Below are 26,710 nucleotides of genomic sequence, written 5' to 3'. Positions count from 1 at the left end.
TAAAGGTTTTACCACAGTCTTCACAGCTAAACTTCACTCCTGTCTGGACTTTCTTTGGCGATTCCACATTTTTCTTCTTTGTGAAACAGTTCTTCAAATCCAGCGAGCTTAAAGATCCTATTTCTGAATTTATCATGTCTTTCTGAAGAAAGCCACGGTGAACAAATTGGTCAGCAAACTCAGGGAAGCTAAAAGGTTTGTTAATGTTTCCATCATCAGCCTTTTTATCTTTCTCAGTGTCTTCAGTTTCTGAGGAAATGGAACCGTCTCCATGATCTTGTATCCTGATGGATTCTTCTCCTCCATCGATGTCTTCTGGAAGCGCTCTGCCTTTAATTTGGTCTTGATAAAGCTGTGAGAGTAGAGGGGACTGTTTATCATCCTCACTCTTTATGGGAGTAGCAGTGACTGGAAACCTGATGGCATCAATCTCCTCCTTCCCATTGAGCTGCTCTCCCCCCAGACTGGTGTAGACCTCCTCCTGTTCCTTCTTTATGTGGTGGGGATTTGTGTCATGTAGGCCAGCACAAGGTCTGTGGTTTACAGGAGCTTCTTCTTTAACCATCAGCATCTCCTTAACATCTACAGGAAACAATGAAACACATCATGTATATTAGAAAGTTTTTTTACTTCAGCCTGGACTGAGTCACTTTTTAATAAAGATATATTTAGGTACTTTGGTTACATTAAATTCTTTGATTTAATTACCATTTATTCTTATCCTTTTATTTTGCATTGTTGCTTCTTAAGTCTGTTCATTTATGTCATGATCTGCTCACTTATTCTCAACAACCACATACTGAAACCATTTAAGTCTTTTTTTGTCTCCATCTCGCTTGTCTACGATTGTTTCCAGTGTGTCTTTTTAACTAGTTTCTATGTAGAATAATCAGGTTTTAAAGCAGGTATAATAAGCAATGAACATGTCAACTTTTTCACTGTTTAAATATTTCTTATAAAAACAATGAGAGTATCCACACCAGATGTTGGCAACTATCAAATACTCCTCATATAATAAGAAATTAAAGCCAATTATTCCACAAAGAAAGTTAAGGGTAAAAACTTGGAATGACAGAGAATAAGTATTTAACCCATGAAGAAATGGATGTCTGAAGGTGTATAAAAGCCAAACAACCATATTAAATCTGTCAGCATTTAGAAACCATCTTTTTATATGTTCAAATCAATATCAGGTGGTTTAATATTTATTGATACCCTATAAGAAGGTTTCTTAGTACAAAAGTATTGCACAGAGGGGTAAAACTGGCTAAAGCAAAGAGACCTTCACAAAAAGGTCTTACTATTGCAAAACATACTAATGGCAACGATTACAGCTGCATTTCTAAGCTTCTGACTGTTCCAGTGAGCGCTGCTGCAACCACAATCCTGAAGTGGAACGGATATATTTCACCGTAGACCAGTCAAAGTCAGGTGCCTTTAGAAAGACGTCTGGTCTTCTGGTTTAAGGTAGCTGTAATTAAACCTTTACTTAAGAAACCTTTGCTTGATCAAGGTGACTTAATAAATTACAGACCTATATCCAATATTCCATTCTTATCTAAAATTCTTGAGAAAATAGTTGCTAATCAAATGTGTGAGCATTTACACAGCAATGACCTGTTTGAAGAGTTTCAGTCAGGTTTCAGAGCTCATCATAGCACTGAAACAGCTCTGCTGAAAGTCACTAATGATATTTTTATGGCCTCAGATAATGGACTTGTGTCTGTACTGGTTCTGTTAGATCTCAGTGTTGCAGTTTGATTTTAACCAAACATAAATAGCAACAACCTCTGTGAAACGATGCACTAAATTACCTGAGAAACTTTATGTTTAGGAAATAAATAAAAGCCAATATTGCCTTTATGGTCTGGCTGCTGGCTCCCGTGGCAGAAATCTGTGCTATGTTCCTGTCTCCCAGCCTTGTTGTTCCTTCCCTTGAATGTTACTCACTGCTTCATAATGCTGGTAGAAATACCTGTTTCCAATGGAACGCTGTGAAAAGAGCATAGTCCTAGAATATGAATAACACGTTGATCCTGGTTCATAACAAAGTCATTGAAATCTATGTGTCTGGAAAGGGTTACAGACGTTTCAAAAGGTTTGGGAATCCAGATAACCACCATGAGAGCCATCCTCCATAAAGAGAGACCATGTGGAACAACAGGGAACCTTTCCAGGAGTAACCTACCTACCAAAAATAGTCAAGTTTTTTTACTTTTCAGCAACAAGGTACTCAAAGCGCTGTACATGAGGAAAAGCATTACAATGATACAGAAAATCAAACACAGAAAAACCAATCAAATGACTAATAATCCTTGGGAGTTTACTGGTAAGAGCTGGTTCTAATCTAATCTTTCTGTTGTGACCATACAGCCATGGATTTCGACACCAAAACTCCAGTACATACTTTTCTGGAACTTTTCAAAATAAAGTGCATCAACCTTCTTCCAGCACAGCCAGAAAGGGGTAACTGCGGACTTCCTGTGGCGCCATTACCCAAATAAAAGCACAGCCAGGAAAGGGGGGTGACTGCGGACTTCCTGCAAGGACACTGCCGCATATAAGCCCCCACCTTTTCACAAGTCTTCCTCTTCCACGCGGCCTTCCATAGGGACCGGATAGGAGAGGAAAGCGCGCTGATGTCTTTTGCTGGCAAAAAGACAAATTCAACTGGATCCAAAGCCATACGATCATCGATCATATGCAAAGTTAAGTAGAATGAAATACTGTCTGTGTATCCGGTATTTTCATTCATGAACGGGGAACTTAAGGTGTAAGAGTTGCCTTACATTTTCTCTTCGAGGCTCCACAGAAGCAAAACTGTTCGAGAGAGAGAGAGACCCCGGCCAGGGCGCAGTCTCTCAGCCTGAAGGAAGACGGTAGAGACCGCAGCGGACAACATTCGTTCTTCATCCACAGCTGGAGGTTAGCGGGAAGCTAACCTTTTGTTCACAGAACAAACGCACCTTCTGATCAGAAGGAACTGAGGAAATTAGCGGTAACGAACAGCTGGGCAGCGGACAGGCCGAGCCGCCAGCTTTCCGGAGCTAACGCTATTGTTCACAGAGTGAACGCAGAGGTTAGCTGAAAGCCAACCGCTTGTTTGATTGTGGACGTTTCGTTGAACTTCATCGCCCTTGGACAACATATCCTCGCTACGGTCAGAGGTTAGGTTGGGGCAGATTAACAGATAGGTTTAGGATGAAATGACCTAAACGTTTTCATGTTATGAAGTTTTGTTTTGTGGAACCTGGCAATCTTTAGTGCTAGTGGGCTAGCTACGGCCCGCGCCGGTTCTGTGTTCTTTGTATGTTTTAAAGCTAAGATAAACTTTATTTAAATGGTGGTTTTAACCAGAACATTGCTCATAACGCGCCGTCCGCGCTTATGCATTTTAACCCTTTTATTAACCTGGTATTTTAAAGGTATGTGTTGATGCTGGTGCTAAGCTATTAGCTTCTTTGTTAGCCCAACGGCCAGCCAGTAAGAACATGTGTGGACTAGCATTAAGGCTAGTCAACAGAAAGGTTGTTGGTGTTCAAGCTAGTGAATAATAGTCCCTGAACATCATTTACTAGAGTTGATAACTAAGTAAACACCATTAAGCCCCATTCCTCCAGAAAGATTTGGCTCTTTTCCAAAAAACTCAATAATATTTCTTCAAATATTATTTTAATAAATAAAGGCAGTTAATTAGACACCGTTGAGAATTAGTCATCCAGAAGGTTGGTTTTATTCGGCAGATCATTATTTAAAACATTATTTTATTAAAATAATATTTTACCTGATCTTGCATTGTGAATGGATGTCTAAACGTTTGCTGATTATTTTCTAAGTTAGTTCCAAGACTAACTTAACTTCACTTCCAGATTCTTCAAGATAATCCATGGTTCTCAAACATAAACATTGCATGGTAATGTTGCATCACTCTTTTTGGTCATGATTTCCAATCATCTTTAATCAACTTGTTTATATTGTACATAGCCCATTAGTCTTCATTATTCTTTAATTCTGCTTGGTAGTTTAGTTGGATTGTTTTAGCACAGTAAAGAGTTTGTTGAATGAAATATTAATAAATTCTTGTATTTTAAGAAATTGTGTGAATTCATTCCATGTATGTGCAGAGTTTATGCTGTTCAATAATGCCAGAGCTCGTCTCACACCTTTCTATTCTGTCCTAATACCATCGCCTTAATGGGGCTGGTATTCACAGGACAATCCTTAACAGACCAAAATATTATTTGATAAAATATTAATATTAAATAATATTCTCAGATCCATATTTACAATATTTCTAATAGAGGTAATTCGCTCTTTAAGTCCTCTGAGGTAAGGAATTTATCCGGTGCTAGAAGAAAAATGATAAGTACTCCAAGAAAACTAATCTAATAGGTCACAACAAAACCCAGGACAACATCTAAACCACTGAAGGCATGACATTCCTTATTTAAAGTCAGTGTTCTAGACTGAACAATAAGAAAGACCCTGGTTTAAAATGGCATCAATAGAAAGATTCTATGGCAAAAAAAGCACAAAAGTGTCATCTCCCATTGACTAAGTCAAACATGATGGAGATAAACCACCATGCACACAACCACACCTAAGGGAAATTTAACCCAGTCAGGGTCAGAATTGTGAAATTTGTAGGGCGGCTTCCCTAAAGATAGCAAAAACATGCTTAGACATATAAAGCTTAGCAGCTTATGTACAGCTTTTTAAAAGGTTGGCTCAAATATTTACGTTTATGATTTACATAAATTCTTCTTAAAGTAACACGCTTTGTCAATCACACGAAAGCTTGGAGTATTTGACCAATAGAATACTGTGTTTGGCTATTCGGATGGATCTCTTTACATTAGATGCCAGCCCCCTATATAGACGCGAGTGGATAGCAAAGAACTAAGCAATTTTAGTGAGAGTTTCAATGGCTGAGAGCAAGTCAAGTGAGGAAACTGTAAGTAACGAAGAACTCAGTTAAAAAAAAACTGCACGTTTCTTTACAAACTGAGGTACTCTGCAAGGCATGCCAAATGCATGTAACAACTACGAGAGGAAACACGATGAATCTTCATTGTCACCTCCAATACAATCACAAAGACCTGTATGAGGAGTTTCAAAAAGCAAGCGCTAGCAAAGTAAAAGTTGCAAATTTTTACTTTTCATATATATACACTTCTCAAAAAAATAAAGGGAACATTTAAACAACACAATATAACTCCAAGTAAATCAAACTTCTGTGAAATGAAACTGTCCACTTAGGAAGCAACACTGATTGACAATCAATTTCACATCCTGTTGTTCAAATGGAAAAGACAACAGGAGGAAATCTTTGGCAATTAGCAAGACACACTCAATAAAGGAGTGGTTCTGCAGATGGGGACCACAGACCACTTCTCAGTACCTTTGTTTTCTGGCTGATGTTTTGGTCACTTTTGAATGTTGGTGGTGCTTTCACACTCGTGGTAGCATGAGACGGACTCTACAACCCACACAAGTGGCTCAGGTAGTGCAGCTCATCCAGGATGGCACATCAATGCGAGCTGTGGCAAGAAGGTTTGCTGTGTCTGTCAGCGTAGTGTCCAGAGGCTGGAGGTGCTACCAGGAGACAGGCCAGTACACCAGGAGACGTGGAGGAGGCCGTAGGAGGGCAACAACCCAGCAGCAGGACCGCTACCTCCGCCTTTGTGCAAGGAGGAACAGGAGGAGCACTGCTAGAGCCCTGCATAATATCCTCCAGCACGACACAAATGTGCACAAACGGTTAGAAACTGACTCCATGAGGATGGTATGAGGGCCCGACGTCCACAAATGGGGGTTGTGCTCACATTCCAACACCGTGCAGGACGCTTGGCATTTGCTAGAGAACACGAGGATTGGCAAATTCGCCACTGGCACCCTGTGGTCTTCACAGATGAAAGCAGGTTTACACTGAGCACATGTGACAAACGTGACAGAGTCTGGAGACACCGTGGAGAGAGATCTGCTGCCTGCAACATCCTTCAGCATGACCGGTTTGGCAGTGGGTCAGTAATGGTGTGGGGTGGCATTTCTTTGGAGGGCCGCACCACCCTCCATGTGCTCGCCAGAGGTAGCCTGACTGCCATTAGGTACCGAGATGAGATCCTCAGACCCCTTGTGAGACCATATGTTGGTGCGGTTGGCCCTGGGTTCCTCCTAATGCAGGACAATGCTAGACCTCATGTGGCTGGAGTGTGTCAGCAGTTCCTGCAAGATGAAGACATTGAAGCTATGGACTGGCCCGCCCGTTCCCCAGACCTGAATCCGATTGAGCACATCTGGGACATCATGTCTCGCTCCATCCACCAACGTCACGTTGCACCACAGACAGTCCAGGAGTTGGTGGATGCTTTAGTCCAGGTCTCGGAGGAGATCCCTCAGGAGACCATCCACCGTCTCATCAGGAGCATGTCCAGGCGTTGTAGGGAGGTCATACAGACACGTGGAGGTCACACACAATACTGAGCCTCATTTTGACTTGTTTTAAGAACATTACATCAAAGTTGGATCAACCTGTAGTGTGTTTTTCCATTTTAATTTTGTGTGTGACTCCAAATCCAGGCCTCTATTGCTTAATAAATTTGATTTCCATTAATGATGTTTGTGTGATTTTGTTGTCAGCACATTCAGCTTTGTACAGAACAAAGTATTCAATGAGAATATTTCATTCATTCAGATCTAGGATGTTTTATTTGAGTGTTCCCTTTATTATTTTGAGCAGTGTGTATATATATATATATATATATATATATAATTTATCCGGGACCGGATTATATATAAAGCAGAAGACGACGAGTCCGAGTATATATATTGATAATTAAAGTGTATGTTTATTTTCCCTATATTATTTTCTCTGTTCTAGGAAAGAAGCTTCACTGATCCAGAGGCCCAGACCAATGATCCACCCAGTGCCACCACGAAGGCGGCAAAGAAATCACTGGGCAGTTTCTTCCAGACAGCACCACTTCCTGCCTCATCTTTTGTGCAACTTTCACAAGCTGTAGAAGCTGATCTTAACAGTTACTTGCTGTCCCCTGCCATAGACAGTGAGGGAGACCCCTTGGCATGGCGGAAACTCCACCAAATTACTTTCCCACAGCTGAGCAAGCTAGCAAGAAAGTATATCTGCATATCTGCAAGTAGTTCACCTTCAGAGAGACTTTTTGATACATCAGGAAATATAACAACATGTCAGCACACATGTATAAAACCTTGCAAAGTGAACATGTTGGGTTTTTCTTTTTACCAAGAACCTGTCCTAATAAAACATATTCACTCAGGATGAGAGACAGAAAAACACAAATAAAACTATAATTTAGTTCACCAAACACTTAAGACTTTAAAAAGAGTTTCTTGAGTTTACCTACATTGTTGCTCATACCGTTGTTGGCCAGTACCTTACCCTTCTCCTAGTTTGACCTAGTAAAGTCCAGTCTCCAGTAATACAACAGCCTTATAACCACTTGGGGAGTAGAGAAAATGTGGAACAACTGCAATGGGAGGATTTGCAGTTGAATTTAAGTTATGTTAACTTTTATTTAAAGTTCAACATATTTTAAGTTTTTATTTATCTAAAAAAAAACCCTGATATTAAGTGGTGTTTTTCTGTATTTAGAACATCAGAAAATGTTTATGGGACGATGTTTTGAAGTAATTAAGAAACTATATCATACAATTTGGAAAGAGGCTGTAACTTAACAAGATAAGAAGCGCTGTGAATACTTTCCGGATGCACTATAAATGTTGCAGGTATTGGGCCGGTGCATCACCGTTACAGTTTATATTTCATTCTTTTAGGGAAGATCAGGGTCTCTGTAACACAGATAATAACGAGGCAGAGATAGTCACCGCTTGTGTCCTTCTTCACGCTCTGCTTCGGACTGACTTTATTTACGGTGGCGCAGTTGGTAGCACTGTTGCCTTGCAGCAAGAAGGTCCTGGGTTCGATTCCCAGTCTGGGGTCTTTCTACATGGAGTTTGCATGTTCTCCCCGTGCATGCGTGGGTTCTCACCGGGTACTCCGGCTTCCTCCCACAGTCCAAAGACATGCCTGTTAGGTTAATTGGTCACTCTAAATTGACCGTAGGTGTATGAATGAGTGTGTGCATGGTTGTTTATGTGTTGCCCTGCGATGGACTGGCGATCTGTCCAGGGTGTACCCTGCCTCTTGCCCATAGACTGCTGGAGATAGGCACCAGCTCCCCCGTGACCCACTATGGAATAAGCGGTAGAAAATGACTGACTGACTGATAATTCAGTTCAATATTACAGTTTTCTGATATTCTGGTGCATTTACACATTTCACATTCTCCAGTAACATGTACTTTAATCTCATCATTTTCATATATTTAAACATTGCTTCTCTCCCGTTCACAGAAACTCACATGGCACATCCCTTTAGCAAAAAGCTAATGTTGCACATCGCTTTAGCGAGTAGCTAATGTTGCACATTCCAGTCTTAATTCTCCAGCATTACGTTACTCCAGGACATTTAAAACACAGTTTAGAACCTTCTGACTCGACTTTAAGAGTCTCAATACAACAACTCTCAACATACAGGTAATTAATCTCGAACATGAAATATAATAGAGACAAGACCGGACACGATAGTTAGCGGCTGTGCTAACAGACCAACTTTCGTCTGTTACCCTTATAACTCGTCGTCTCTTATATTGCAACAGAACTTACGGGGAAATATGGTTTCTACAACACACATGGAATCTGATAAAAACCCCTTAACTGTATTGTGGCGTTTTATAAACATTACGTACCTGTAACACCGATGATAACGAGACGGAGATAGTCAACTCTTGTGTCCTTCTTCACGCTCCGCTTCGGATTGACAAACGGGACACTCGATCCCGCTACTGCCACCCGGTGGAGCACTCCGGTACTACACCCCATGTTCACAGGATTTTTCCCCTTTACTCTTATCAAAACACTAACAAAACAAAAGTGTGACCACATATTTGTGTGTGTCACATAAGTATTTGTTCATATATTACAAGTCATATCGTCATCACACTATTAGGCACTGTTATCGCTCATCGCAGGTTTCCCTAATTAAGTGCAGCCCTATTAATTAGTTTCTAAGCAAACTTATATCAGTGTTGAAGGACAACAAACCAATCAAAATGGCGGACGTGGGTCGTTCCCACCGAGTAACGAAGCGTTTACGTTTTAAGTCTATGGGTACATTTGGTCTTTAAGAAGCTAATCCATTAGTCACCTAAAATGTTCCTAAACTGTAAACATGAAAACATACAAACCTAATCTGTGCAGCAGAACTTTAGGGTTGAAATCAGCCTCCAGGATGTTGAGACGCTGCTGATCTTCTTTGTCCTCTTTAGCTGTTTGGGAAATCTCTCCCACTGCTGCACTCTGCCACCGTTTGAGCTGCTGTCTCCACATCTTTGTTGTTAGCTTCTCTTCAAAAGATCCTTTAACAGTTACTGAGTAGTTATAACTCGGCTTCGATCCAAACTCTAGAGATGGAACATTTGAAGCAAAGCTTCGAGGAGTTTACAGAGTAAAAAGGTTCGATGCTTGTAAATGCGGTAAACCACGTGACCGATGACAAACGATGCCTCTTCTTCTTCTTCTTATAATGGCGGTTGGCAAACAACTGAAGGAGGCATTACCGCCACCAACTGGTAAGGAGTGTGAACCACATGACATCTATACATACTTATACAAACCCCTTCATACACTAAATCCTATTATACAACTTACACTGTTTTAAAAAATAAAATATAGCCTGATATCCTCTGTGTTCTGAATCTTTTGCAATAAATCAACAACGTCTAATTTCATTTTCATATTACTAAGATTCCTAACCAACTTATTCCTCTGGACCTATTTCCTACAATGCAAAATAACGTTCTTTGGAACCGACGTCACTGCGCAGTGATGTTGTGGGGAACTTACATCTCGCGCAGTCGATCGGCGCCATCTTTAAAGGCCACAGACGAAAACAAACTGTATTCCAGTGTTAAGGTGTTAAGGGTCTTTCTGTGCCTATTTCAAAGCAGTCAATAATGGCTACACGTTTTCCAAATGTTTCCAAAAACTGAGGTGGCCTCTCAGGCCTCTCAGGACAGTTTACCATGGGCGTAAGGACGCATGCAACACATCTAGGGTGTCAGAAAAGGTATTGGACAGAGTTTTACGTGACACATTAAAAAGATGGCAAAGATGCTGAACAGGTAGATCAAGTCTAAGTCTAAATATTGTAAGTAAAACCATTTGAAATTGTGAAATTTTTTTAGATGCTGGCAGAAAAGGCCTAACAGTGTTAAACAATGATAACAAAATGACAAAGCAAGGAAGACCTGTATAATACCTGACCTTTCTTGTGTCATCCTTAAAAAAATCTTGGTCCAGCTGTTTTTTATTCAGCTCTGACCTGAGCTCCCTGTTCTCCTGTAACAGACGGTTTATTTCTGCTCTTTTTTGCTCGCACAACTGACATCCTATTTGTTGCCTCTTTGCTGGTGGTTCATGTACCAATTCTTCCTCTTCCCCATCTGCAGCCTCACTGAGCTCCTGTCTTGGGGTTTCCTCCACAACTTGCTCCTCCTCTATAGCCTCCTCTAAAGTATCTTCAATATGTATCTCTTCTGGGGTTTCTTCAGTATCTATAACTTGTGCTAATCCCTCTTCAACTTGTTGATCCACCATGTCCATTGCTGCCTGGCCTTCAACTTCTCCTTGTGCACAGCTGTAACATCTCTTTAATCGACGAGCATGTCTGTCTGATGTTGAGACTTTTATTTCAGTGACCCATGTGCAGCGTTGGAACTTAGTCAGGATTTAACTCATCCATTTCATATGAAGGTTTGCCTTGAAAAGGACATATTGGAACACAGATCAGCATAACTGCTGTAAAAGGGATAACACTAGAAAATTAAAACAGTTTATTTTACATTAATGTAATAACCCCGATGTACACTATGTCTAAACTCGGACTATGCTACATGCAAAATATAAACCCGACCTAACCTAGGTTGACCCACTTCTATAAAACTAATACTAAAGTAAAAAAAAATGTAACTAAACTAAGTTGAATTGAATAAACCATTGACGAAGTACACCAGGACAAAATGACCAACAAACCAAATTTAGACACACCAGAATGGAAATGTCTGGAACAAATTTGCAAGTATGTCGGGATGCTGGAGAAGTTTATGTCAGGACGTCTCACCGCTGATATCCAAGCCATTGGTCTCCTTTTTGTTAGGTCAGATACATGAGCTCCCTGGCGTTGTTTCCAGGTAGGAAAACAATGAAATGAAAGTCCGTTTTCGATCTTGTTACCCTTCCGGTCACGTGACCGGACATTACATCCAATAACACAACAGGTTCGTACCATTGTTAGGTTTCGCGAACCTACTAAGGTTTAAACATTCAAGGCGAAAGTTTAGTCTTTGGTGCTTATGTTTATGGCCCTTCACGATGGCGCTCATATCCCATCAGCCACTGCGCCGCTATCTAAGTCTACAACCGTGACGTTACGTTCCAAAGCTCTATTGTCTCATCTTCCCCGCACTCACATTTCCCTGTTTTATAAAAAAGGTTCTATTCTAAGACGTAATATAATTGTCTCTTCTCTCCTGTTTCTTTCTGTTTTTCTCATTTCTCCAATTCTCCAAATGTATTTTATAAAACCAGCATCCTTTCCTTTCTTCTTCCTATAACCTCTGCCACCTCTCTTCCATTTTTTGTTTTATTATACCCTTTACTTCTTTTACACTAAACCTAACATTAATGTCAACCATTATTCTATTGGCACTTCTTAGCCATATTATGCGCCATTTCATTCCCCTTAACCCCGTGACGTGCTGGAACCCATATAAAATAAACTGTAAGCCCCATCTTAATAATTCTTTAAAGTGTTTGTTGTATTTCAATTAATATATCTGGTCAACTATCTGATTGACTATGTTACAAACTGGCCAATGATGAACTAGAGTCTGAGCAAATGATTGGTTTTAATGGTCTAACCTCTTCCACCCACTGAACTGCTAGAAGTAAAGCAAGCATTTCTCCTGTATAAATCGATACTCCATCACTTACCCTTTTTCCTACTTTAATATTCAATTGTGGTACAATAAAAGCTATTCCTATCCTATTTGCAGTATTTTTTGATCAGTATCAGTATATATGTGTACATAGTTATAATACCAGTTTATATATTCTTGTACAATATATTTATTCATAAAATAAATTTAATTTTGTTTTTCTTTTCTAATAATGAAAAATCTATTTTTGCATAATGAAGTATCCAAGGTGGTATTGTAGGTAATGGAACTCTGATGTATTGTCACGATTCTGTCACGGTTTACTTGGAATTGGACTCCACAATGCAGACGAGCAGGCAGCGTGATGGAAAGTGAAAAAGATTTAATAACGAAAACTCACTCACTACAGGAGGCAGGAACAAAACAAACGGGCAGGCAAGACAGGCATGGCATGATCAAAAAAACAAGACTTGAGCATGAGAACTAGACAAGAGCATGAGAGTGAAAGATGTTTCCACGAAGACTAACAGAACAGTTGTGAATATATGGCGTGAAAACCAGGTGGAGTAAGGAGACAGATTCACTTGAAGCTGGTGCACTGAATAAACTTAATTAACAGACAGAAAAAAACGTGGCTGCGGCAAAGACAGAGACTCTAATAAACAAACTAGAAAAACATGAAGCTAAAGCATAACCAGATCCGAAAACTAAACTTGACAAAACATGAACAAGACGACAAACCAAAAGCATGACCAGGAAAATAAACAGAAATATGATTTAAAACTTGAATAGTGAAAAACATAAGGAAAAACCCCGAAACCAAAAACCAAACAACCCTACATCATGACACCTATATCTAATTTATCTAAATGAATTTAATCAGATTTAGAATTTATTATCCATCCAAAGCTTTTTATTTTGTCCTTTTCCCAACCTGTTGTAAGCATTGTTAATGTTGGATGGTCATTCCTTTGTCCTTGTAAATTTGCCCAATAATTCAAAGATAACTGGTCCCTTCTAAATTTAAGAGGCATTTCTCCCATTTCAACCTGTAATGCTGCTATTGAAGATGTTTTAAAAGCATCTGTACATATTCTTAAAGCTTGATATTGAATATAATGTAACTTTTGGAGATTTAACTCTTTCCAACTCCTGATCATATAATTTCAACTTGATTTTTGCATCAACTCTTTTCCGTGTAAAAAACGTTATTTTAGTTTTTTCCACAGAAAACTTAAAATCCCATTTATATGACCATTTTTCTACAACTGAAATAGCCCCCTGCAGCTTCTTTACAATACATTTTAAATTCCTTCCCCTTTTCCACATTGCTCCATCATCAGCAGTGAAAATCCCATTCCACTCCCTACTTCCTTAAACACATCATTAATTATAACAGAAAATAATAACGGGCTTACTATGCTTCCCTGTGGTGTCCCATTTTCTAAATTCAATCTCTCAGAATACTCCTTCCCTATCCTCACTTGTATTTGTCTTCCTTCTAAAAAATTCTCAAGCCCTCTAAACATACGACCATTTATACCCATTCTTCTAATTTTCATCAATAGCCCTTCCCTCCACATCATATCATATGCTCTTTCAATATCAAAATATACCGCCTCAACACTCTCTTTATTCACTTGAGCCTTTCTAATCTTGTTATGGGAAAATTCTTTTAATGCTCTGACCTTCTTTTTACCCCTCTCACCTCTGACCTCTGTGTTTGGTTGCTTAAGAGCAGATGGGCTCTAAATTCATTATCAGGAGTTTTATGGTTAACAGTCCCTGAGGTGTTGTATCTCAAGGGATGGTAGATGGGTGCCCTCATAAATAACTTTGTTACTTCTGACCCGGGGAGGGTCTAGGGGCTATATTTCCAAACTCTTTTTAAGTTGAGGTAACACCCACATATTGGTATAAATACTGTCTGTAAATTCTGTTCGGGGTTCTGCTTCACTGACTTGTTCAGTGACAGGGTCTTCAAACGCCGAATTCCTTTGAATAAACCTATAAAGAAAAAGTCCGGTCTTTCTCTTGTTAATGAGTTGATGTCCCTCCTACTTTGATAAGACAAATCCACAACAATTTTGGCATCACGAACAGGATATAACGTGCCAGCGGAATCCGCAGGAGGGGATAAGGATGCCTGGCCAGCCTGGAGACTAAGTTGTCCTCAGTCCACCTCCATTTAACAGAGGGGAGTCATGGTGCCCTCCTGCGGCTTCTGGCCTATCAGATCCGGATTATGGATCTGCAAATATATCTGGGTGAGAAATTGCTCTGTATGATATAATATATATTATTTTGTTTATTACACATTAACCATCATCTCCTAACTAATTAATTAGGTTCCAGAGTTGGGAGAGGGAGGACATCAGCTGAGGGCTAGGTTACCCTATAAGGAATACAGGGAGGTTCTTATTGGTAACAATAAGATAAAGCAAAACAAAGGGTTTTGCAGGTGGTTTTTTGCAAATTTCTACATCTTATAAAGGAGAAAAGCCAGACAGCAGACGTGCCGCTGAACAGGTAAAAAGCATGGTTCCTGAATCTCAAATGCATCAGCGGTGGGTCCTTCTCCAGACTCTGCGATTTATTAAATAATGAAAGAAAAAGGTGGAGATGATTGTGTTAAATGTGCTTTAATTTGGGAAGATAAGTTTGGTTTTCCACAGCGTGGAAGTTTGAGTGTAAATCAGTTAAATAAAGTAAAACAGTTGATATATGGAGATTGGGAGAAAAATAAAAATAAGAAAAAGATTAAAAAGCACAGAGTGCATCAATTAAGGGGTTAAAGAGTTAAAACTTTCCTGCAGGAAGTTTTGTTTGTCTTAAATACTGTAATCAGTCGGAAAAGAAGGTAAAAGTGAAAAGGGACATTAGAGATGGGAAAAGAAAGTTGTTTTAGAAAGGAGTATAGTGCATGTTGTGGAAGGAAGTAACAGGCATGTGGACAACTGACTAACTGACTGACAATATTTCTGTGTGCAAAATCTGAACCTATACTAAACTTTTTCTTCTGTCTCACACACACACACACACACACACACACACACACACACACACACACATGGGATTTGAGTGCAACATCTGCGTTTCTGAGTCTAGATTTAGAAACCTGCCCTTCCCATGGCTACTCCACCAGAGACGCTTCTTCATCAAGGCCTGAAAGAGAGAGGGTCTGTCTGTCTGCCTGCCTGCCTGTCTGCCTGCTGCAATTGACAGTGTGAGTTTCCATCAAAACGAAAGAAGTCTGGCCCAAAACCCACTGAGATGGACAACGATCCATGCTGTTTGCCAGAGCCAGAAGAGCGATACACTGGATTTATATTGAAAGCACATCTTATGGGGGCAGAAGAGAAACAGGCCGGAGCAAAGTTTTTTCTCCCTCCTGGAGAAGTTAAAGTGGACAAGGAAGGAGTGAATGTCCCACCAACACACCTGGGAAGGGCCTGGGTTTTTTTTGGACTGATAGAGGACTGTGTGCCATGACAGTCTGACTCTGGAGCGATCAAGAAACTGATGGGGGTAACGTACAAACATACACACATTTGCATAAATCTTTTCCAATTTTCTGCAACGAAGAACGCTTATTAACCGCTGCTCATGTGACACGCTTGCTTGAAGTTGACAGATATAGCGGGTGAAAATATTATTTTAGGGTTAGAAAAGTATTTTCAAAAGGGTGATAACTTAACTCATTTGATACTTTCCAGTTAATTCTTTTAGAGAAACAAGTTCTCTTTCGTTGTGGAATATTCAGGGTCAATTATTCTAGTTATTTAAAGTTATTAAAAAGCAGAGGAAGTTACAACATCTCCAAAACTCAGCAGTAACCATGTGTTTCTATGTTATTCTCAGGACAGATCTCATGAAGGAACATTTTCAAAACCCATCGCATAACACCTGATGGGTTTCTCCTTCAGGCATTATTTTCTGTTGTCACAGTTTGTATCCCATAAATCTAATGGGTAGAGACCTCATTAAAACAGGCTTAGTTTTACTGCAGATGGTCTTCATACAGTCTCTGACACAATACTTACAGTGGGGTGCAGTTTTTGTCCACAAGTCCTAACTGACGCTTATGGAAAGTACAAATTCTTTGTTTTTCACAGCAGCTGCTGGGATGAGGTTATATTAGTTTGTTTTTTTCTTCCCTCTTCTGATTCATGCAGTATGTTGATTTACACTGTACCTTATATCAGGTCCTGACAAAAACTATGAAAGGCTTGGTTCTGTAGTTTCTTTTTGTTTTCCTCTGGGGAAGGAAAGGAAACCTAATCAGTTCTGTGTTGCATAGAAATATTTAAACACTTGTTGTTTTCTAAGATATCACCAGCTAAATCTTTTAATACTTTTGAGAGTAACTGGTTTAGTTAAACACATTTTCCTTGGCAAAAGCAACCTTTAAAATGAGAATGAAAAAATTGGGTTATTTTTGAAGGTAAGAGAGAATCTGATTGGACAGTGGTACCACACAAAATTAAACAAATCTCATGTTCCCTAAAAGACTCAGCATAGAAAAGGCCTTCAGAACTGTGGAATTATTTTCCACCACAGTACCAATTTTTTAAGCATGCTTTTTCTTTATTTTAAAACAGATCTGTGTTTTTGTTTTGTTCTTGGTTTTTTTTTAGCATAATGTTTGTCTGAAGCTTCTTATAAACTGGGTTAGGAGCAAATATGATGTGGGATAAATTAGGGGCTGTGAACTAGTGATTGCAATTTTTAAATCTGATTATTCTCCAAGCCAGAAATAATACACTAATAGGTCTGGGGATATTTAGCCAATCCTTCAATCTCTGCAGAAAGCTAACATCGATGTTCAATGCAGCAGTCTTCAACCTGTGGTTCCTGGACTCCTGAATCCCGTGAGCCATATATTTTGGGTCCATAAAATGATAAGACTTAATTAAAGGTAGACCAATTACCTATTAAAATAGATCTAAGCCAATAATAAGTTCTAGTCATTTTGGTGGCTTTGAAATGCAATAATGCTCAAAATTTATATTCTGGGGAACACAGATTGGGGCTGAAGAGCTTTGTTTTTGTAGCCAAGGCTAGGATTCTTTATAACGGAATAAAGACAAGTAAAACCCTTTATTTTAGGAAAAGAAACGAAATAAAGGCTCTCTCAACACTAAAGAGGACGATCGGCTCAAACTCCAGTCTCCTTGTTTGATTTCTTAGGGTTTAAAGATTAAAAGAATACCTAGGAGTACAAAGGTAGACAAGGTAAATTCAGATTACTAAGAAGTCAAATATTGGAACATTTATCTGCATTTAGATTATTAAAGAAGGGTTCTAGTAATAATTTTCTCCCCAACTCTAAAAATTTAAATAACCAAATTAAAGAAGATGATGTCTGTTCTCCTTTTGAAACGCTATGATGGAACAAAGTCCAGTTTGGAGTCAAGCTTCTTAGCTTAATGTTTGGTTAAGTTTAACACTGTATAAAAATGTCAATGCCGACTTAAAATACTTCTTTGCATTTAACCTGAGCAGATAAATTCTTGAATGCAGTTGCGATCAAATTGAGCCAAACAAAAAGGGAATTATAACAATAACCCTCAAGATTGTAGTTATTATTATTACAGAGTTACAGTACAAAGAATTGGCAAAAGGTTTCAGCATCAGTAAATTTGGATTCATGTTAGAGAAAACTTTTGCTGTGCTTCTAAATAGTTTGAGATCTCTTTGGATTACGTCCACTCATTTTAAAAGGATCCTGAAGATTGTGATAACAAAATTGATCAATTACAGCATTAAGAGATATGGCTGAGAAAACATATTTTGAAAAGAGAATGTTAAAAAGTTCTTTGAATTCTTGAAGCTTCAAATTTGGCCATTTGTCTGTCTTTGGTGTTTTGTGTTTGTTTTGTTGGAATGAATGTTTGTTTATATGTTGCATGACACAATAATCCATGTTTAGAATAATGTTTCTAAATCCCAGATTGATTAAAACCTCGAGTTTTCAGGAGAGTTAAGAAGCAGGGGGCTTGACAAGGGGTGCTTGACTGATTTACAGCTCCAGACTGCATAATGGGGAGACTCAGTCAATAAGATTTGAAGTGGAGGGTATAAGATGTTCTGGCATCTGTGATGAGGCAGACCACTCGGTTAAAGACAGCCTTGCTTTGCTGACACCCGAGCTCTCCCTAAGGGCCCTTAGGTAATCTTTATTTGTATCATGCTTTTTGTATATTAATATGCATTGGGAATTATTGGACTTATTTACCAAATTAAACTTGTGTTAATCTTAATTTCCTGCTCTTCATGTGTTCTTTCTCATGACATCCAGACTGGGTGAGGTTGAGGCGTATTATGATGCATGGTTGAATTATTGTACCTCAACAATTGGAATGAAAAAACTGTGGGTCCTGCCCATAGGCTGCCCATCAGAGGTTAGTTCTGCCTGACTCCACCCACCTACCAGGTTGGTTCATGCCTTTGCTTTCATGGTGACGCTCAACACCTCCCTTCCTGAGTTTTAACACTGTTTAAGAGACAATAGAATCAAAAGGCTTGTAGTGATTGTTGCCTTAAGAACATGTTTTTGTATAATAATTAAGGATGTAGCATGACATTGATTTATGTGTTTTACAATTAAAAGGTTAATGAAATAATTTAAACTAATTTGAAGAATTAGTTTTGCATGCATATTCATTGGTGATTTATTAGATTGAAAGTTTTCCCTGGTGCCATTAAGCTAACTGATAGTTCAAGATATGCCAAAAGTAAGGAATATATTTTTGATAAAGAATCAGAGTCATGACTTCATACTTGGTGGGAATTATTTATTAGATTAAATTTGTAGAGTTTATGCATCAAAATTATATTAGATGTCCATTAATCTAATACTCATCTTCATATAAGACAAATCAAGATGATATGGGACTTATTTCTAAGTGAGACATTGATGAATTGCACAACAACTGAAGTTTGCGTTTTGTTGTTACTGGAACTGAATGGCAGTTGGAAACATCTGGATTTTATTTATGTTGCTTTTGGTAATTTCATAGTAACACATAGTTTTGTCAGAATTCATTTCTGTGGTTTTATGTAATGTGATCCTGATTCCTAGAAGTTTTTTTTTACTTTTTGCTGGATTGTCGCATGGGTTGGACCCTGCGCCAGAAGAGGGGAAATGTCAGAATAAAGAATAAAGTAACATGGAATTACAAAAGTTTTAGCACTCATGGAAAAAGGGTTGCTCATACTTCCAGTGAGGACTTAGTGACAATGCGAAAGAGACGTTGTACTTTGTTTATATAAATGGTGCATAGCTCCCTAAGACCACATTCTGAAAACCTGTCTGAAAGTATGTTGTTGATTCTTTTGTGAAATTTTACATCTCCACCGATTAGACCATTTTTGAAATTTTCTTTGGGTATTCTGAAACTATGGAAATATTGACCTGTAATCAGGCCTTCCTCAGACATCATATGTCACATTTTTTATATTCAGAATATTTAACTGATGGTCACTGCTAGTATACTAGGTGGAGTCAGAAGATTAATTCTCTTTGATTTTGCTGGATGTTTTGATGAAGTTCATGTAGTTAAGCTCCTAGGCTTGAGAATGAGACTTTGAAATAAAAATTAGCCAAGTGTTGTGAAGGCTCTGCTTATTGTTTTCACTTACGATTGAGACTTGTGAAGTGCTGTTTGACAGGTCTCCTAATTTGGGCATGGATCTCTGCCTTCCACATCTTTGTGTGAAGAGAGGATGTTGTTTTACTGTCAAAACCTGTCCACTGTGCTTTCTCAAGTTTCAGACTGTGAAGGCTGCATGGCTGGAAACAGCCACGTCCAAACTCCACTCCTTGGTTCCAGGAGAACACAGTTGAAGTCCAGATGCTGGAATGGCCCATATCAGATCCTACACCATTGTCAAGGTAGCAGAGCCTGTTACCTGGGTCTATGCTACACTGGAACGTGTTCATGGGAACACCACCTGAGCAGCTTCCTGCTTTTCGTTTTATTGCAAAATGTGCAAGTTGAAATGATGAAGTATCCATTCAGTTCTTTAGATGACAGTTTTGGAGGTTTTAAAATGGTATATTTTATGTTTAAACTCGGCTTGTTTTCAGCCTAAAACTCAGCCAGCTCGTATTTACATTTTGGAGAGGGGAAAAGCATCAGCTCATTTCTGTAGCGGTTTTGTTTGGCTCCGCGCTGGATTTTGTTCTGCTTGTCGACCAATGACCAGCGTGCTTCAAGAAACCTCGTAGCTACTTAACAGCTCCTATAAAAAATAATGTGTTTCCTCACGATGGACCACGCTCAACGTGTTGCAAACGAACTGAATCGCGGCTGTTACAACGCTTCGCTGTGGGAGAACATGTTCAGCAGTACTCCCGCCGGACTCTCTTCAGATTCTGAATCAGAAGGAGATGAAGCGGAAGATGATGGCGACTGCATTACTTTGGAGAACATTCCTAGTTTGTAGTTGTCTTCAACCCAAGACGAGGGTGACGAAGAAAGCTTTGGACGGGAGGCTGAGGAGCTAGAGCATAAGATATCAGAAGCTATTGCTATCAACATTTGAGGAAAACAGAGACAGTGAAATGGAGAAGATACATAACTTTGACTGTAAATGATACGGAAGAAGAAAGGAGAACTCTTCACTTGGGACACAGTCCTGTAGCCGGAAACTTTCTCCAGAGCTCATGTAAAACATACGGATGGATTCTTTAGCAGCAGAAAGGGAGTGGCAGGACGTGAGAATAATCATCTATAAACATCTTGAGGTGTTGCTTCAAGATGTTTATGTTTGGAAGCTGTGAAGTGTGCTGATGGAAACATAGCAATACATATGACAAGAGATCCACTGAACTTACATCGCAGGTGTGGCCCAGCGTTCAAACTCTCGACAGATGTCTTTGAGTAATCTGCTTGCAGAGATTGCAAAACCGAAAGCACAGTTTAATAAAGCGTGAGCACGGATTTCTACCGGCTTTGGTTTTTTTTTCTACCTGTCGACACTTGTAAAAGACAACAGCTGGAGCATCAGTTAAATGTGGATGAGGTGCCCCTGGAGGTGGATGATTTTATTTATTCAACTAAAAACTGCTGTATTTTCACTTGAAGGCAAAAAAGAACACTTAATGAAATAAAAGGACAATTGTCTTAAGTTAGAGAAGTGATTGGTAAATCAGAAATTATTATAACTATAATTATATATAAATTCAACACGGGCAAGCCTAGAACTCAAGTGTGGAGTCATGCACAGACCCAGACATTGTTGATAATGTGGGCTGCATCATACATGATCTTCACAGATGCTATGTCAACTGCCTTTATATTAAAAAAGTATTTAACACAGAATAGAATAGAAAATCCTTTATTGTCCCACAATGGGAGAAATTTGGGTGTGTCAGAAACAAAGCAAAAGGCAATGAAAGCGTCCAGGTTCATGCATCACTAGAACCATAAACAAAAGTTACCAGAATAGACACTAGACAATTAAAAAAGGAGGAAGACAGAACGCTAAAAACAATTTGCCATGTTGGACAAAAGAATGTAGTGAAGTAATAAAACTAAGAAATAAAGCATTTAAAATATTAAAAAAGTAAACCAATTTATCAGAATCTAATTGAGAACAAAAGCAAATTGTTGAGAATTGGGAGTGTTATTCTTGTGCTTGTCCACAAGAGTTCCTCCTTGAGCCACTTCTGCCTCTTCTACAGGTGTTCCCTGATCTTTGGCTGATTGTGGATACCTGGGAGGAGTATTTAGGAGCCTGCCACCAGTCCTTTGTTGCCTGAGTGTTTTTGTCCATGTGGTAATCGCCAAGCCAGTGAAACTTTGCCTGTCTGACCTGAGCCTGTGCTATCCTTGGTTGTTTTTCTGCTCGTACCTGTGAGGTGAGGGCGGTTTCCTCTCTACCTGGACTCGGACATCCAGCACCTCTTACTACAGTTTGTGAACTTTGGATTATTCACCACTAGACTCCCAAGCTCCTCCCTCTGTGTGGACTCAGACCTGCTGTGGGCTGTTCTTGTTGGACAAGCATTCTGGATTGCCTGACTCCCCAAGCCCTGTGGTATGATTCCCCCGGTGTATTTCTGCCCTGTGATCAAAGTAAGCTAAACTCTGAATGGTATTAGAAAAGAATATGGATATCCTATATTAAAAATAAATAATACAACTATAACAGAAGATAAAGAAAAAGCTGAAATATTAGCTAAAACATTTAGTAAAATTCATAGTTCAAGTAATATTAGTGAAGAAGGAAAGAAAGGTAGGGAAATCACAAAGGTGAAATTTAAAGACTTAACGTGAAATAACGTAGATACAAATTTAATAAATGAGCCATTTACAAAAGGAGAGTTGAACTTTGTAACCAGGAAAACAAAACATACATCACCTGGAAAAGATCTAATTTACTATACAATGATAGAACATCTCAATGACAAAGCAAAAGACAAAATGTTAGAATTATACAATAAAGTTTGGGAGGAGGGAAAGCTGCCACAGAGCTGGAAGGAAGCAATAATTATTCCAATAGCTAAACCAGGAAAAGATGAAAACCAGAAAATTATAAAGCAATAGCATTAACATCAAATATTTGTAAAATAATGGAAAGAATGATTAGTAATTAACATATTATTTAAATATTAATGGGTATACATCTTGATATCAAAATGGTTTTTGAAAAGGAAAAAGCACAAATGACTCAGCATTATGCTTAGAATATGAAATTAGGAGAGCACAAATAAACAAAGAAAATGTAGTAGCTTTATGTTTTGACATAGAAAAAGCATATGACATGATGTGGGTTGACATATTATTAATTAAAATGAGTATTAATGGAAAAATGTTTAAATTGATCAAATAATGATAAATGTATTTAAAAATATTGGTAAAGAAATTGGATGCTCATTATTTGCAAATGATGGAGCAATATGGAAAAGGGGTCGAACTATCAAACTTATTGACAAGAAAATACAGGATGAGATTATTAGAATAGAAAAATGGGCAAATAAATAGGGATTTAAATTCTCTGTGGAAAAAACAAATGTAATGGTGTTTACACAGAAAAGGAATAAAGAAAATATTGAACTAAAATTATACAATCAAGTTATAGAACAAGTAAAAAGTATAAAGTTTTTAGGTATATGGTTTGATGAAAAAATTATATGGAAAGTACATATAGAAAGAATCATAGTTAAATGCTAAGAAAATATTAAACATTATGAGATGTATGGCTGGTATTGATTGGGGAGCAGATCGAACATCATTAAAAATAATTTATACAGGATTAATTAGACCAAATATTGATTATGGAAGTATAATTTATGGATCAGCAGCAAACACACATCTTATAAAATTAGACAATATACAACATCAAGCTTTAAGAATTTGTACAGGAGCAATCAGAACCAGTCCAATAGCAGAACTCCAGGTAGAGATGGGACAGATGCCATTAGATCTATGAAGGAAACAGATGGCAATAAATTACTGGATAAACTTACAAAGAAAAAGAAACAAACTAAGATTTTGGTTGGAATATCAATAACATAGAAGAATTTCAAATATATCATAAAGAAATAAGTTCAATGTTGCGTTTACCAGTAGTACCACCGTGGCTATAGCCAGAAGCAGAGGTGGATATTGCATTGATGGAAAAGAAAAAGGATCCAAAATGTACTTCAGATTCAAGTTTAATAAAAGTAAATATAAACAATTACTATCAATATGTTCAGATTTACAAAGACGCATCAAAAACAGATGAAAAAATAGGAGTAGCATTTATAATTCCAGAATTTAAAATAAAAGTAGGAAAAATAATCACAAATGGATTTTCAGTATATTCAGGAGAATTATTAACAATATTTTTAGCAGTGCAGTGGGTGGAGGATATAAAACCATTAAAAACAATAATTGGTTCAGACTCAAGTTCAGCATTATTAAGTTTAAAACATAATCAATCAGATGGTAGACCAGACATTTTGTTGAAAATAAAACATACTTTATTCAGAATACAAAGGACGGGATTAATATTAGTGTTTTTATGGGTACCAGCGCATGTAGGAGTTGGAGGGAATGAGATGGCGGACAGGATGTCAAAGAAGGCAACACAGAACCACATTAATACAGGTCCTTCTCAAAATATTAGCATATTGTGATAAAGTTCATTATTTTCCATAATGTAATGATGAAAATGTAACATTCATATATTTTAGATTCATTGCACACTAACTGAAATATTTCAGGTCTTTTATTGTCTTAATACGGATGATTTTGGCATACAGCTCATGAAAACCCAAAATTCCTATCTCACAAAATTAGCATATTTCATCCGACCAATAAAAGAAAAGTGTTTTTAATACAAAACACGTCAACCTTCAAATAATCATGTACAGTTATGCACTCAATACTTGGTCGGGAATCCTTTTGCAGAAATGACTGCTTCAATGCGGCGTGGCATGGAGGCAATCAGCTTGCGGCACTGCTGAGGTCTTATGGAGGCCCAGGATGCTTCGATAGCGGCCTTTAGCTCATCCAGAGTGTTGGGTCTTGAGTCTCTCAACGTTCTCTTCACAATATCCCACAGATTCTCTATGGGGTTCAGGTCAGGAGAGTTGGCAGGCCAATTGAGCACAGTGATACCATGGTCAGTAAACCATTTACCAGTGGTTTTGGTACTGTGAGCAGGTGCCAGGTCGTGCTGAAAAATGAAATCTTCATCTCCAAAAAGCTTTTCAGCAGATGGAAGCATGAAGTGCTCCAAAATCTCCTGATAGCTAGCTGCATTGACCCTGCCCTTGATAAAACACAGTGGACCAACACCAGCAGCTGACACGGCACCCCAGACCATCACTGACTGTGGGTACTTGACACTGGACTTCTGGCATTTTGGCATTTCCTTCTCCCCAGTCTTCCTCCAGACTCTGGCACCTTGATTTCCGAATGACATGCAGAATTTGCTTTCATCCGAAAAAAGTACTTTGGACCACTGAGCAACAGTCCAGTGCTGCTTCTCTGTAGCCCAGGTCTGGGGAATGCGGCACCTGTAGCCCATTTCCTGCACACGCCTGTGCACGGTGGCTCTGGATGTTTCTACTCCAGACTCAGTCCACTGCTTCCGCAGGTTCCCCAAGGTCTGGAATCGGCTCTTCTCCGCAATCGTCCTCAGGGTCCGGTCACCTCTTCTCGTTGTGCAGCGTTTTCTGCCACACTTTTTCCTTCCCACAGACTTCCCACTGAGGTGCCTTGATACAGCACTCTGGGAACTGCCTATTCGTTCAGAAATTTTTTTCTTTGTCTTACCCTCTTGCTTGAGGGTGTCAATAGTGGCCTTCTGGACAGCAGTCAGGTCAGCAGTCTTACCCATGATTGGGGTTTTGAGTGATGAACCAGGCTGGGAGTTTTAAAGGCCTCAGGAATCTTTTGCAGGTGTTTAGAGTTAACTCGTTGATTCAGATGATTAGGTTCATAGCTCGTTTAGAGACCCTTTTAATGATATGCTAATTTTGTGAGATAGGAATTTAGGGTTTTCATGAGCTGTATGCCAAAATCATCCGTATTAAGACAATAAAAGACCTGAAATATTTCAGTTAGTGTGCAATGAATCTAAAATATATGAATGTTAAATTTTCATCATGACATTATAGAAAATAATGAACTTTATCACAATATGCTAATATTTTGAGAAGGACCTGCATTAGTAGGTCAGAGGCGAGAAATATCATTAAGCAGAACATCAAGAAAGAGTGGCAGAAAAGGTGGGATGAAGAAAGGAAAGGAAGATGGTTTTATAGAATCAACAAGATAGTAGTAGAAGTAAGAACTGGAAGAAGGAGCAGAAAAGAGGAAAGATTAATTACAAGATTAAGATTTGGACATAAAGGAATTAATTATACATTGTTTAAAATAAAGAAACATAATACAGGAAAACGTGTCACAGGAGCAATTTCTATTGACTGTAGAACCACTTTCTCTATCAATGTTTTTTAGGTTTATAACAATTTCCATTGTACGTAGATTCTCACTAAAGGCATCAAAACTGTGAATGAACACATATGGATTCATGTCGCAAACGCAAAATTGTAAAATAACTTTAAATATGTATTCAATTCGATTCAGTTTATTTATATAGCGCAAATTCACAACACATGCTGTCTCAAGGCACTTCACAAAGTCAGGTACATACATTCCAATTAATCTTAACAATTGAACAGTGCAGTCAGATTCAGTTATTTATTCAAACTGGATAAAAAGTTTTTATGTTTAAGGAAACCCAGCAGATTGCATCCAGTCAGTGACTTGCAGCATTCACTCCTCCTGGAAGAGCATGTAGAGACAGTGGACAGTCACTGGTGTTTTTATGTGTTCCTTCAAAGTTTTGTTGCCTTTAGTGAGAACCTACAATGTAAATAGTCATGAAAATAAAGAGACCCATTAAGTGAGAAAGTGTATCTAAAACGTTTGACCGGTAGTGTATGTATTTCTCAATATATAAACTTTATTGAATATATCAAAACAACATCCAGCCGTTTGTATTGTAACATCTCAGATGTTTCAAACATTTCTTCAACATGAAAATCCTTAACTACGCAGTTTTAGTTTTCTTAATAAGGCACAAATTTAACGCACAAATTGCATCTATTAGCAGGCGTGTTAACGGTGCTGAATGCAGGAGTTGTAGCTATATATCTGAGGCCA

At 38.5% G+C, this 26,710-nt stretch overlaps 1 protein-coding gene and 1 long non-coding RNA gene across 2 annotated transcripts in view; one reads left to right on the top strand and one right to left on the bottom strand.

Annotated features, from left to right (window-relative positions):
- The window catches only part of LOC124881030, a 208,438-nt gene that overhangs the window by 60,859 nt on the left and 120,869 nt on the right, over positions 1-26,710 (top strand). The window lies entirely within an intron of this gene.
- Positions 1,865-8,849, bottom strand: LOC124880969. The gene is made up of 3 exons (XR_007041511.1): positions 8,790-8,849; positions 2,089-2,188; positions 1,865-1,992 (listed from the first exon to the last, which is right to left on the bottom strand). It is a non-coding gene; the product is annotated as an uncharacterized LOC124880969 (long non-coding RNA).

Source organism: Girardinichthys multiradiatus, chromosome 14 (genome assembly GCF_021462225.1).
Source record: "Girardinichthys multiradiatus isolate DD_20200921_A chromosome 14, DD_fGirMul_XY1, whole genome shotgun sequence".
NCBI classification, from domain to species: Eukaryota; Metazoa; Chordata; class Actinopteri; order Cyprinodontiformes; family Goodeidae; genus Girardinichthys; species Girardinichthys multiradiatus.
Note: the sequence above shows the minus strand (reverse complement) of the source record. Positions and strands in the feature narration are given on the sequence as shown.